Genomic DNA, 13,560 nt, shown 5'->3' on the forward strand with positions numbered 1-13,560 from the left:
ATGACCTCCTCATGTTCACTGTACTCGTTGAGCTAAAATCTCACCACATTAAAATACTGTAAGTCAGTAAGAAAAAAGCTGTGATCGCTGCCAAAGGCACTTCTATGAAGTACTGAATAAAGGGTCTGAATACTTATGTACATGAGGTATTTCAATTTTATATTTTCAAATTGTCACAAATTTCTAAAAACTTGTTTGAACTTTGTAAGTTTTGTTCTCAATTAAATAGTCATTCTATAACACAACACAATGTGGAGAAAGTGAAGGGGTTGAAATATTTCCTGCACTGTATCTAAAGGAGTGTTGATTAATGGAACTCAAATATGAAGACTACTTAAAGAGATAAGTAATCATAATCTCACAAATGAACAGCAATGCCTGGCAAACGGTAGTAGTTCAGCCTATTTCCATGCCAGGAATTATGCAACTGGATGTTTAGTGGCACATGATGTATTTTACACATTTGAGCTACACCTTTCAGCTATACCTTTAAGTGTGCGCCATCATGCATAAGTTGGAAACAAATAGGAAGCAACTACAGTATAGTAAGTTGGGAACATCCCGAAACACACATGAATCATTCATGGACATTTAGATGGCTTGCTGGGGCTCTCCTCTGAGGATTCATCCACCAATAAAAGGGGAAACTGAGAATAACTTATTTGAGAATAACCTTTTCTCTTTCATCTTTCAATGACCCATGTGGTTTAGACAGCTTGTGAAAACCATTGATTAGAAGGCGGAGGTGGGAATTGTAGTGCTTCAAGCGTCTGAAATATTATATTTTTTGTGCCTGGCAAAGAAGATGCTCATTGATGTGTTTGGAGATTTTTCACCAACATGCTCAACCAGTTTGGATGAAATGATCGAACATGTGTATACATTTGTTTCGCAGTGGTCGGCAGACAGCCTGTCTGGTCCAGTTAAGGGAGAAGTTGATGTCCCTTTTGTCTCTGACAGAAGACATGAGGGCTGTCTTTGTGCATCTGGATGGTAGTCCTTCACATGTGGGGTAGACCAGGGAGACCTTGCAGTGCCAAAAAACACTCTCCTTCACTAACCATCTTAATCAACCGTGTCCCCCTGAGACATCGAAGGTCAGGGTACTGGGTCTCACCACCCAGTGGGACCTGGGCTAGATCAGCCCGGTAGACATGATGACCCCAAGCACCATCCGGAAGTTGTTCCTCCTTAAGAGCGTTAGGGACTTCTCGGACCGACGGGGCGTCTACCTGAGATATCTAAGACCAGATCAGGTGTATTCTGTCCCTGTCTGGCAAACTGGCATAACTCAAACCCCGACTACTCAGGTGGAGTGTGTACAGAAGAGTGAGTTCAAAATAATTGCGGACGGGTTGTAGACCAGCTATGAGGGAGCAACTAAAACCTTTGGATTCACATATTGTACATTTAAAGCAGATCTACGTACCATTTTGTAAATTCTTGCAGCACTCTCTGTTTAGAGACCCTCCCAACCAGACAGCAGATTACCCAGAATTAGCCAAAACACCCCCATGACTTTTATTACGACTATTTTTAGGGCTCATAGTAAGGCCAGTAACTGAAAAGTAAAAATATCTGCCCATGTTCCATCGAGAAAAATGCTTAACCTTAATTGCACCCATGCATCTCTCTTGGACAACCGCATCTGCTATATTACTGCAATTTAAATGTTGCTAATTTTCTGAGTGACTGAGTTCTCTTCCAGTGGATTGTAGCAATGACCTCACTAAAGGTGAACATATTAAAAAACAATCCCAGCTAGAATACTGTTATTACTATGAAGATGACCCTATTGCCGTTCACTGCTTCCTCACTTTAATCCATATCAACCCCTGGTTCTGTGTTTCCTAATGATACGTACAGATTTGGTGTGTATTTTTATTGTAATTGTTGGTGAATGGTATTGTGGAGGAGAAAGAGGGCATTGATTTTGCGTAAATCTCTCCCAATTTTGTGAATGCTGGCTTCCTGTTTAATCCCCATAAACCTCAGACAGCAACTCCCTGCTCCCTAAGTCTCTTTGGAGGCTACAACAATCCCAATTTAATCTGCTTTGAAATGTGAGAGTCTAAAGTTACATCCCAGTAAATTTAGCTGTGGGTGTTTGAGGCTCAAGGTAACTTTGGACTAGCCTGACTACCGCGACCCACGTCACTAACTTTGGATACGATGACATCACATCTTGCTTTTGGATTAGGCAACTAAAACCCTTTTAAATAGAAGTGGATGTGAATGTTTATTGTTGTGCGGTCAGTACATTCCTTGATGTCCACCCGGGTCCCAATGTCTAGACAAAGGTGTTTATAGCATAGCATGTACAGAGATATCCTCAAACAACCTAGAAGGTTAACAAACAAGAAATGTTACCCGCTTCCCTGCAGATCTAATGAAGAAATGTCAAAGGACGACGTCCTATGTCCATATTTACTGTGTTGTCGTCTTGTGCGTAACTGTTGTATGGGTTTCTGAGGCTAACCCCCCAGCTAAAGCTCATTGATATGGTGAAAATTCCCCCAGTTGGTTCTTTGTATGGCACCACATGATGCACAAGGACACACAGGGGCGATACACTGTGGTCTATTCCTCCTGGGGTTTGTGTGTAATTGCCTTTTCAATTTGGGAGCAATGTGTTTTCAGGGCATGTCTTTTGGCTGCTTTACATCCACGAGACAAAGATTTGGAGCTGGAGCTACTGACAGATTTCATCCACTCATTATCAGCGGTAGAACAGAAGCCTTGGAAGAGTTGAAGGATTTCAACGGGGGTCGTTATTATGGCACATTAATCTGGTTTAGGAGTGGGGGATGAACACTTAATCCTGTTAAAAGGGGATAGTGCTAAGCCAAGCTGGAATTTATTACTGGAAATTAGCTACAGCGGCCTTTTCAAAATATTCCTGTAAATCACTTCAATAAGCAATATTTCTATTTAAAAGTTATTGCTAAAAAGTTGTCTGATACCACCTACATACCATGATAAGAGTGGCAGACATTTCATGAAATAGGCTTTTGGAAACATTGTACATTGTAAAAGCATTTTCTTCATGAGAATTGTCCACAGAAATATTTCCCCCACTTTCCTTCACACCAGACTATTACTTTCTCTCTCTTATGCAATATTATTAAAACTGGTCTACATTCATATTTTATTCATAATTCACTTTTGTTATTGTTTTGCCTACATTTATTGCTTTATCCTTGAGATAGAAGTCCCCTGAGGATAAAACCGTTGTGTCAAATAGGCATATTGCCACAAAATTAAATTTAATGACATCCTTATTCATCCTGATCTAAATGAGAATGTGATGGACATATTATACATCCACAGATAAGTCTACACTAATGTTATTTTATAAACATCTTGCACAGAGTGAATTATTCAGTTCTCATTCAAAAGTCGTGACTCGGGGACATTACTCTGACGCCATACGTTGACGGATGAAAACAAGAGCTGAACAGGATACATTTGACTAAATGTGCAGTGTAATTACTGCCACAGCATTGGTAATGAAATTGTCTCTATGTAATAGGAAGTGCAGTGTCTACTCCTTATGGTTGATCTGGTGATTAGCTAGTGACTAGTCTGTCACTATAATAAACCCATCTCGGATATTTGTTTTCTAGACTGCCCAAATATGCTAGAGAGCCAGTGTCACAGTTCAGCCTAGTGTTTAAGAATGCTAGCAGGATTGCTTTTCAAGTGGATCAGCAGGGGAGGAATCTAGTATTGTATGCATGCATAAATACTCTTAGCAGTACTGTGGAGTTGACAGGCACCGGTTCTCTTAGTGTCAAAGTAAAGATTCACACAGGAACTTTGGTATTGATAAATGGGTCCACTGTTGACACATGCAAAACAATATAAGGCTGCATTTACTTTGGATTAATTAAACAAATACCAAAGGTTTCTTTTAATTGGAAATATTTCCTTTTAGCTTTGAAGGATTTTATCGATGTCTTTTTCTCTTCTGAGCTTAGCTATTTGTAATGATCTAAAGGGGTCATCACAAAGGGAAATCACTGTTCACAAAATGTTGTTATTTAATGAGGCTCTGAGGTAATCATCCAGGCAGGAACAGAGCAGCGATATGGACCAGTGCAATTAGAGAAAACCCACACTGCTGTTAAATTTTGTCCCCTGAGAGGGAGAGAAAGATAGAGGAAGAGAAGAGAGTGAGCGAAACAGAGAGAGAAACAGAGCCAGAGAGAGAGAGAGAGCAGGCCTTGGAGACCTCTGCACATGTAGGTCTGATGATGAGCCGAGCTCCCCAGTCCAACCCCATGGGTCTCTGTTATTGCTTCTTTCTCCTTAATTTGGTTCACGTAACTATTTTGACATTCATCTTCATAATAAACACACAGAAACACAGAACACTCAATTCTTTGTAGAGAGCTTTAATTACTACAAACCTTTCAATAAATTATATTTTATTTATATAGCTGATGCTGTTATGGGCTGTTTGTTCAGCATAAAGGGTTTATGGTTGTCATTTGTGACTGGGACCTGCAAAGATTTGCATTCAACTATGTACATTTCTGACAGCGAGTCATACGATAAATAGTATTTGTTGATGAAAGTAAAAACGGATTCCAGTTGCGGTGGCAAACGGAAGAGAATGTGAACTGCTTTTGCTTGACTGCTGTGAGGATGATTAAGACAGGCCAGTTATGCTAGCTGATTCTACTAACATTAGTTGACTATCACCGTTTCACTGAACAAGTCATTTATAAGCTAGCTGAGCGGTTTTATTAGACAGCAGCTGGGATTACTCAAATCCTGTAGCTAAGCAGCAGTGTTAGTTTAGACTTTTATTTTAAAATAACCTTAATAGAAATGTATGGTTACTACTAATGGTTAACTAATGGATTTGAGTTAGGAAAACATTTCTGGCTGTATTCATTGTTTTGATTAGAGCTCGGGATTTGGCGTAACATACTACTTATTACGTGATTTTAATACTCAACACTCAACAAACTTTGCTCAAAGTGAAGTGATGTATAAAACATATTTTGCCCAGTTTTTCTCCACAATTTTATAATGTGTAGTTCTAATTAAGTTCTCGGGACCGTCAGTAGCTAAAACCCCAAAGACCACGCCGCAACAAGATATGGATGAACAGTCAGGAGGATTATGGATGACAGCTAGCTTGGATTCATCAGGCCAGGTATTCCTGATGTGTGGACCAGGGGCTCAGGTCTTCCAATGGTTTAACAAGCCAGCAGAAAAATTTGAGGGAGCATTCCTTGGATCCAAAAAGATACCTCTGCGTATAATTCAGACTGACCCTAGGGGCCAACCAGGAAGGAAACAGATCAGCCCATTTTGTTAGCGCCAGACAAGCAAAGGGACATAAACCAACTGCAAACCACCCTGAGAGAGGGCCCAGTATAGCCCACCAAGTTCCCATCGCATGTGCATTAGGGACGATATAGCGGAACACTAGGAAGCCAGTGATACCGCCCCCGAATGGCATTGTATAGAGGATATCCCAGTAGGAGGGGAGCCCAGTGGATTGGGGAGAGTTGGATTGGGGAGCCCAGTGCAGAGGGGAGCCTGGTGGATTGGGTAGCCCAGTGGGGAGGGGAGCCCAGTGGAGAGGGGAGCCCAGTGGGGAGGGGAGCCCAGTGGATTGGGGAACCCAGTGGAGTGGGGAACCCAGTGGAGTGGGGAGCCCAGTGCAGAGGGGAGCCCAGTGGATTGGGGAGCCCAGTGGGGAGGGGAGCCCAGTGGATTGGGGAGCCCAGTGGAGAGGGGAGCCCAGGGGAGAGTGGAGCCCAGTGGATTGGGGTGCCCAGTGGGGAGGGGAGCCCAGTGGATTGGAGGTTTAACAAGACAGCAGAAAAATTTGAGGGAGCATTCCTTGGATACAAAAGATACCTCTGCGCATAATTCAGACTGACCCTAGGGGCCAACCAGAAAGGAAACAGATCAACCCATTTTGTTAGCGCCAGACAAGCAAAGGGACATAAACCAACCGCAAACCACCCTGAGAGAGGGCTGAGTATAGCCCACCAAGTTCCCATCGCATGTGCATTAGGGACGATATAGCGGAACACTAGGAAGCCAGTGATACCGCCCCCGAATGGCATTGTATAGAGGATATCCCAGTAGGAGGGGAGCCCAGTGGGGACGGGAGCCCGGTGGAGAGGGTGTCCAGTAGTGACGGGAGCAGAGTGGATTGGGGAGTCCAGTGGATTGGGGAGCCCAGTGGATTGGGGAGCCCAGTGGATTGGGGAGCCCAGGGGAGAGTGGAGCCCAGTGGATTGGGGAGTCCAGTGGAGTGGGAAGCCCAGGAGAGAGTGGAGCCCAGTGGATTGGGGAGCCCAGGGGAGAGTGGAGCCCAGTGGATTGGGGAGTCCAGTGGATTGGGGAGCCTAGTGGGAGTCCAGTGCCTTGCAGTTCACCTTCACACCACTGGGCCAGACTACACTTAAATCATAGGCTCTACTTTAATATTCACTTAAAGCATTAGACTGAGTTTGTGTCTCTCACATTATTTTATTACGCGTAGGTGTGTATGGTAGTACCAATTCAGAGACATAAGTAGAAGCGATAAAGTTGAGCTCACAGATTATCAAGTCACCACAAAGTGGTGATATATTTCAAGTGTTTATTTCTTTTAATTTTGATGATTATAACTGACAACTAATGAAAACCCCAAATTCAGTATCTCAGAAAATTTTAATATTTTGAAAAGGTTCAATATTGAAGACTCCTGGTGCCACACTCTAATCAGCTAATTAACCCAAAACACCTGCAAATGCCTTTAAATGGTCTCTTAGTCTAGTTCTGTAGGCAACACAATCATGGGGAAGACTGCTGACTTGACAGCTGTCCAAAAGCGACCATTGATACCTTGGAGGGCAAGACACAAAAGGTCATAGCTAAAGAGGCTGGCTGTTCACAGAGCTCTGTGTCCAAGCACATTAATAGAGAGGCGAAGGGAAGGAAAAGATGTGGTAGAAAAAAGTGTACAAGCAATAGGGATAACCGCACCCTGGAGAGGATTGTGAAACAAAACCCATTCAAGAATGTGGGGGAGATTCACAAAGAGCAGACTGCAGCTGGAGTAAGTTCTACAAGAACCACCACGCACAGACGTATGCAAGACATGGGTTTCAGCTGTCACATTCCTTGTGTCAAGCCATTCTTGAACAAGACACAGCGTCAGAAGCGTCTCGCCTGGGCTAAAGACAAAAAGACTGGACTGCTCCTGAGTTATGTTCTCTGATTAAAGTAAATTTAGCATTTCCTTTGGAAATCAAGGTCCCAGAGTCTGGAGGAAGAGAGGAGAGGCACAGAATCCACGTTGCTTGAAGCCCAGTGTAAAGTTTCCACAGTCAGTGATGGTTTGGGATGCCATGTCATCTGCTGGTGTTGGTCTACTGTGTTTTCTGAGGTCCAAGGTCAACGCAGCCGTCTACCAGGACGTTTTAGAGCACTTCATGCTTCCTGCTGCCGACCAACTTTATGGAGATGCAGATTTAATTTTCCAACAGGACTTGGCACCTGGACACTGTGCCAAAGCTACCAGTAGCTGGTTTAATTAAGGACCATGGTATCCCTGTTCTTAATTGGCCAGCAAACTCGCCTGACCTTAACCCTATAGAAAATCTATGGGGTATTGTTAAGAGGAAGATGCGATATGCCAGACCCAACCATGCAGAATAGCTGAAGGCCACTATCAGAGCAACCTGGGCTCTCATAACACCTGAGCAGTGCCATAGACTGATCGACTCCATGCCACGCCGCATTGCTGTAGTAATTCAGGCCAAAGGAGCCCCAACTAAGTATTGAGTGCTGTACATGCTCATACATTTCATGTTCATACTTTTCAGTTGGCCAACATTTCTAAAAATATATTTTTTGTATTGGTCTTAAGTAATATTCATATTTTTCTGAGATACTGAATTTGGGATTTTCATTAGTTGTCAGTTATAATCATCACAATTAAAATAAATAAACATTTGAAATATATCAGTCTGTGTGTAATGAATGAATATAATATACAAGTTTCACTTTTTTAATGGAATTACTGAAATAAATCAACTTTTTGATGATATTCACATTGTATGACCAGCACCTGTATATTCAATTACTTAGCCTGCTAATGTATAAAACTTGTGTCAAAACAATTTAAAGTTTGTTTTCAGTGTAATGAGCCTTGTTTCTTTTATGTTGGATGGACTTCAGATGGTTAATTAATGTAGCAAATATCTATTTGAAACAAGACGTGCAAGAAATCCTTTGCCTTTGTAAGGTTGCACTAACTTGTGAACCTATTGCTGTTTTTTTTTTTGCCTTACTGTTGTACAGTTCCCTCCACTAACCTTTGGCAAATATTAACAAAATGGGCTGTGACAGTCAAAGTTTTTACTGTTTCTATAGTTCAAAATATTCACAAAATCCAACCTTTAATTGAAGTAAAATGATTGGAAAATGAACTATGAAATGAATTAACTCATGTATGTCACTGTTATTAGCAGCTCTAGAAATTGTTATGAGTAAAATCTAACTGAAGTTTTCTCCAAATCTTACTTTCACATTTTTAAGTTCCCATAGTCATAGTCCATCACTATAGGAAAGACCCAAGAATACAGAAAATGATGTGCAACAAAAGTTGTTGGGGTGCACAAATCAGCAAATGACTTAAAAAAAAAAAAATGCCCATCTCCACCATCAGGGTAATTATTAAGAAGCTTAAAGCAACTGGAGATATCAAGAATCGGCCTGGATGAGGAAGTGTGTATATTGATTCCCCGCACATTGAAGAGGATGGTTCGAGTGGCCAAATCATTTCCAAGGATAGCAATTGGAGAATTGGAGAATTGGATCAGTTAGTTGGATGTTGGTGTAAAAAAGTTGGTTGTCTACTAAATCATCAGGTGTTGTTTGGGATGGTTGCCTAAAAAAGCCATTCTTGTCATTAAACAAGTGCCTACAGTTTGCCAAGCCTACTGAAACTTTCGATGGGTTTGGGATCTACTGTCAGATGAGACCAAAATAGAGCTTTTTGGGAACAAACACCAGTGGTGGAGTAAGCATAGACAGAAAAATAGCCATGCAGAAAAGAACCTCATCCCCAGTGTATGGTGGTGGATCTTTGTTGCTGTGGGGCTGTTTTTTCTTCAAAAGATCCTGGACAACCTGTTGGGATACATGTTATCAAGGACTCCATCAAATGCCAGCAGATATTAAATCAAATCCTGACTGCCTCTGCCACTTTAAACTGGGTCGTGGTTTGATCTGCCAGCTGGACAATGATCCAAAGCACATGTCAAAATCAACACAAAAATGCTTCACTGATCAGAGAAAAAAGGTTTTGCCATGGCCATCCCAGATTTTGACCTTAACCCCATAGAAAACCTGTGGGATGAGCTGCAGAGACAAAAATTGTGGCAGACATATATTTGAAATAAAAAACAATAATGATGAGATCTAAGCTTCGCCCCAGGTTGAATTGTCAACCTTTAAGCAATGTGAGCTGAAATTAGTCTAAATTCAGATTTGCATTATTGCTGGATGTTTTTCATAATTGTTTGTTTCAATAGCTGTTTTTTTTGCATCTACTTTGGTTAATTAATAATTTTTTGGTCTTTAGTTAGTTAATCCTATGATGCAAGATAAATAGGATTTTTCTCCATATTATTGAATCCAATCAGTGTGTGTTTGATCTTTTCACAGCTGTTTTATTATATGATTTAGGTAGCCTCAATAGTCAATATCCCCCACAGTCATTGTCAATGCAGATTGCAGAGGCTGATTACTGTTGAAGTTCCAGTTGTTTGATATACTCACTCTGGTTGGATTCCATTAGGAATTACACAACATTGCCAGACAGAATTTAGGTCAATTTAACTTTCAATTGTAAGGATACTAGCTGCAGTAGAATTATGAGTTTGCACAACAAATTGGCATGGTGTTTGATTCCTAAAAAGTGTACTTTGTAAGAGCTTGGTGCTTGCAACACCATATTTGTAGGTTAAATTACCCTGGGCAGCCAGTATGTAAATGTGTAGTGTACTTGCTTTGCAGAAGACTTTAAGGCTCTCTGGAGAAGGGCAATTGCTAAATGACATAAATTTAACATACAGTTTTATGGCAATCAACTGTATTAGCAATGTGAGTTTGCTCAACAAAATGACATATCTGGGTATGAAGCAGCTGGTAAGCTTGCAGTTAGAGCAATGACCAAAAGTTGCTATATCAAATCTTTGAGCTGACAAGAACAACACATTGTAGTGAAATTAGATTTTCAAATGATACTGGAAACGACTAAGGGCCACTGTAAAGCTTTGTCGCACCAACCATATTAATAATCTGTGGTTGAGGGGTGACCCCACAGACTAAATCTCACTGATTTATCATTGTCTGAGTTTATTTTTAGGCAGAGAAATGGTCATTTAATGACAAGGAATTACTTTGAGTGTACATTACTCATGTCTAACTTTCCATGGATGTGTGTTCACACATAAAGCCGCCATATGATGGTGAGACAGTTTTTTAGCTTGAAAATAATTGTATTTCTCTGTTTTAAGACTGGCACAGCTCATTGGTGTTTTATTTTAGCAGCTCTGTGGTGTCCTCACTATCCAAACTCAATCGCAGTGTTTATTAACGATAGACAAAGTAAAAAAAGAAAAATCTAACACTACACCTTGCTTAAAATCACTAAATGATATGTATTCATGTTGGCTAGATGAGCTATACTATTGGCTGAGTCTAACAGTCTGTCCATCATTCTGTCAGGCATCTCTGGTTTTGTTACATTTTTAAGCAGTCCGAACAGATCAGCTTTCCCCTGCCTGCCTGTGTGGTATTGCAGACAGAGATAAATTGGAAGACCAAAAGTTCAGCCCTCCCCTCAGGCTAATATGTAAATATTTCAGAAAGAGAATGAGCGAGAAAGAGATGCATTTCCATAGTGCAACTCTGTTTGTGATGAAGAGGAGAAGGCGGGGGGAGGGAGGAAGGGTAACCGGGGGCTGAAGGAGGGAGGTCATTTTTTCCCGGGGTATAACCCTATCATATATTTATCTTTAAATGATGGTTCTTCACAACTATGCCTTTGGCCTTATTACTTCATAAAACAGTACAGTGGGGAGAACAAGTATTTGATACACTGCCGGTTTTGCAGGTTTTCCCACTTACAAAGCATGTAGAAGTCTGTACTTTTTATCATAAGTAATCTTCAACAAAAATCCAGAAAATCACATTGTTTGATTTTTAAGTAATTTATTAGCATTTTATTGCATGACATAAGAATTTGATACATCTAGTATTTGATACAGAAACCTTTGTTTGCAATTACAGAGATCATACGTTTCCTGTAGTTCTTGACCAAGTTTGCCCACACTGCAGCAGGGATTTTGGCCCACTCCTCCATACAGACCTTCTCCAGATCCTTCATGTTTCGGGGCTGTCGCTGGGCAATACAGACTTTCAGCTCCCTCCAAAGATTTTCTATTGGGTTCAGGTCTGGCGACTGGCTAGGCCACTCCAGGACCTTGAGATGCTTCTTACGGAGCCACTCCTTAGTTGCCCTGGCTGTGTGTTTCGGGTCATTGTCATGCTGGAAGACCCAGCCACGACCCATCTTCAATCCTCTTACTGAGGGAAAGAGGTTGTTGGCCAAGATCTCATGATACATGGCCCCATCCATCCTTCCCTCAATACGGTGCAGTTGTCTTGTCCCCTTTGCAGTAAAGCATCCCCAAAGAATGATGTTTCCACCTCCATGCTTCACGGTTGGGATGGTGTTCTTGGGATTGTACCCATCCTTCTTCTTCCTTCAAACACGGCGAGTGGAGTTTAGACCAAAAAGCTCTATTTTTGTCTCATCAGACCACATGACCTTCTCCCATTCCTCCCCTGGATCATCCAGATGGTCAGTGGCAAACTTCAGACAGGCCTGGACATGCGCTGGCTTGAGCAGGGAGACCTTGCATGCGCTGTAGGATTTAATCCATGATGGCGTAGTTTGTTACTAATGGTTTTCTTTGAGACTGTGGTCCCAGCTCTCTTCAGGTCATTGACCACGTCCTGCCGTGTAGTTCTGGGCTGATCCCTCATCTTCCTCATGATCATTGATGCCCCACGAGGTGAGATCTTGCATGGAGCCCCAGGCCGAGGGAGATTGACCGTCATCTTGAACTTCTTCCATTTTCTAATAATTGTACCAACAGTTTTTGCCTTCTCACCAAGCTGCTTGCCTATTGTCCTGTAGCCCATCCCAGCCTTGTGCAGGTCTACAATTTTATCCCTGATGTCCTTACACAGCAATAACATGCAAATGAATTATTGAAAAATCATACAATGTGATTTTCTGGATTTTTGTTTTAGATTCTGTCTCTCACAATTGAAGTGTAACTATGATAAAAAGTACAGACCTCTACATCGGCAGTGTATCAAATACTTGTTCTCCCCACTGTATGTCCTTTCCCGCTAAAGAAAATACATTATACAGTACATTGTGCTAATATTTAGTATCATTTAAAATGTTTCACCAGAAATCTCACTTCAATCGGAGTCACTAATTCCGCTGATGATTTCAGTCAAATCCATTCTGTAGCTTCACTCTGTCATTGTTACTATATTGAGGAGGTGAATTGTTTCTGTGTGCTCTACGCATCAAAGGTAACCGTGTATGTTAATCTGTGTGGATGTGGTCGAGTAGCAGATGGTTTTGCGGTACGGATGGCTGTGATTTCAATGAGTCGAATTATGTTGGAATAAGGTGGCCGTGTTAGAACGTTAATCCGGGGGGGGGGGGGGGGGGGGGTTACCGGATGTCTGGGCTGTCCTTTGTGTCCTTCATGCTAACTCATTCTTGACCCAGCTCTGCTCTGTGACTTGTTCTTTTCTCCCCTCCCTCAGCCCCTCAAAGTGTATTAAAAAAGAGAAATCAGAAATACGCTGATAATCATTTTAAAGACCACTCCAAGCTATTAGCAGCACTAATAGGGCTATTATGAAACTTCACAACAGTAGGAGGTGAAAGTAAACCCAGTTACGTGAGGCATCTCCATGCCTCCATGGGGGTCTGGAAAGTATTATTTTTCAAAAATGGTTTGAATGAAGGGTTAGGGTCAAATAAATATTGGATGTTACATTTCAAGAATCCTTGTCCCACATACCCCTTTGAAAGCGTGGTGAGTGTTGTGTTTGCCGATTCTTTACCTGTTTGGAAAGCTTGCACGCCAGCCCGGCGCCGCCACGCTACACCAGTGTGGCTACACAAACGTTAGTTATTTCCCTCACTGTACTCTTGCTCACAATTTTATCACCTCTAGTTGGTGTTGCTAGCTGGGCAGCTAAACTTACTACAGTAGTTATCTAGTTAGCTTTGCAATTGGACGGAAAGTCTGAGTCTGGAGTAAGAGTAAGAGTATGACATCATTTTGACATAGGCTGTATCTTTCAAGCCCAAATCTAGTTAGCAGCTTTTGGAACTCTGTCCAAGCAAAACATTTGATTGCGTTGACAAGTTGTGAGGCTTTACTGATTTAAAGTTGGTTTCTTTTTTTTTAGGGGGTGGGTACTTTGACACATAACTTA

At 41.7% G+C, this 13,560-nt stretch overlaps 1 protein-coding gene across 1 annotated transcript in view; it reads left to right on the top strand.

Moving 5' to 3' along the window:
• Positions 1-13,560, top strand: part of LOC105024264 (potassium voltage-gated channel subfamily H member 6) — a 62,661-nt gene that overhangs the window by 5,423 nt on the left and 43,678 nt on the right. The gene's annotated exons all lie outside the window — the stretch shown is intronic.

The sequence above is a fragment of the Esox lucius genome, chromosome 3 (genome assembly GCF_011004845.1).
Source record: "Esox lucius isolate fEsoLuc1 chromosome 3, fEsoLuc1.pri, whole genome shotgun sequence".
In the NCBI taxonomy this organism is placed as follows: Eukaryota; Metazoa; Chordata; class Actinopteri; order Esociformes; family Esocidae; genus Esox; species Esox lucius.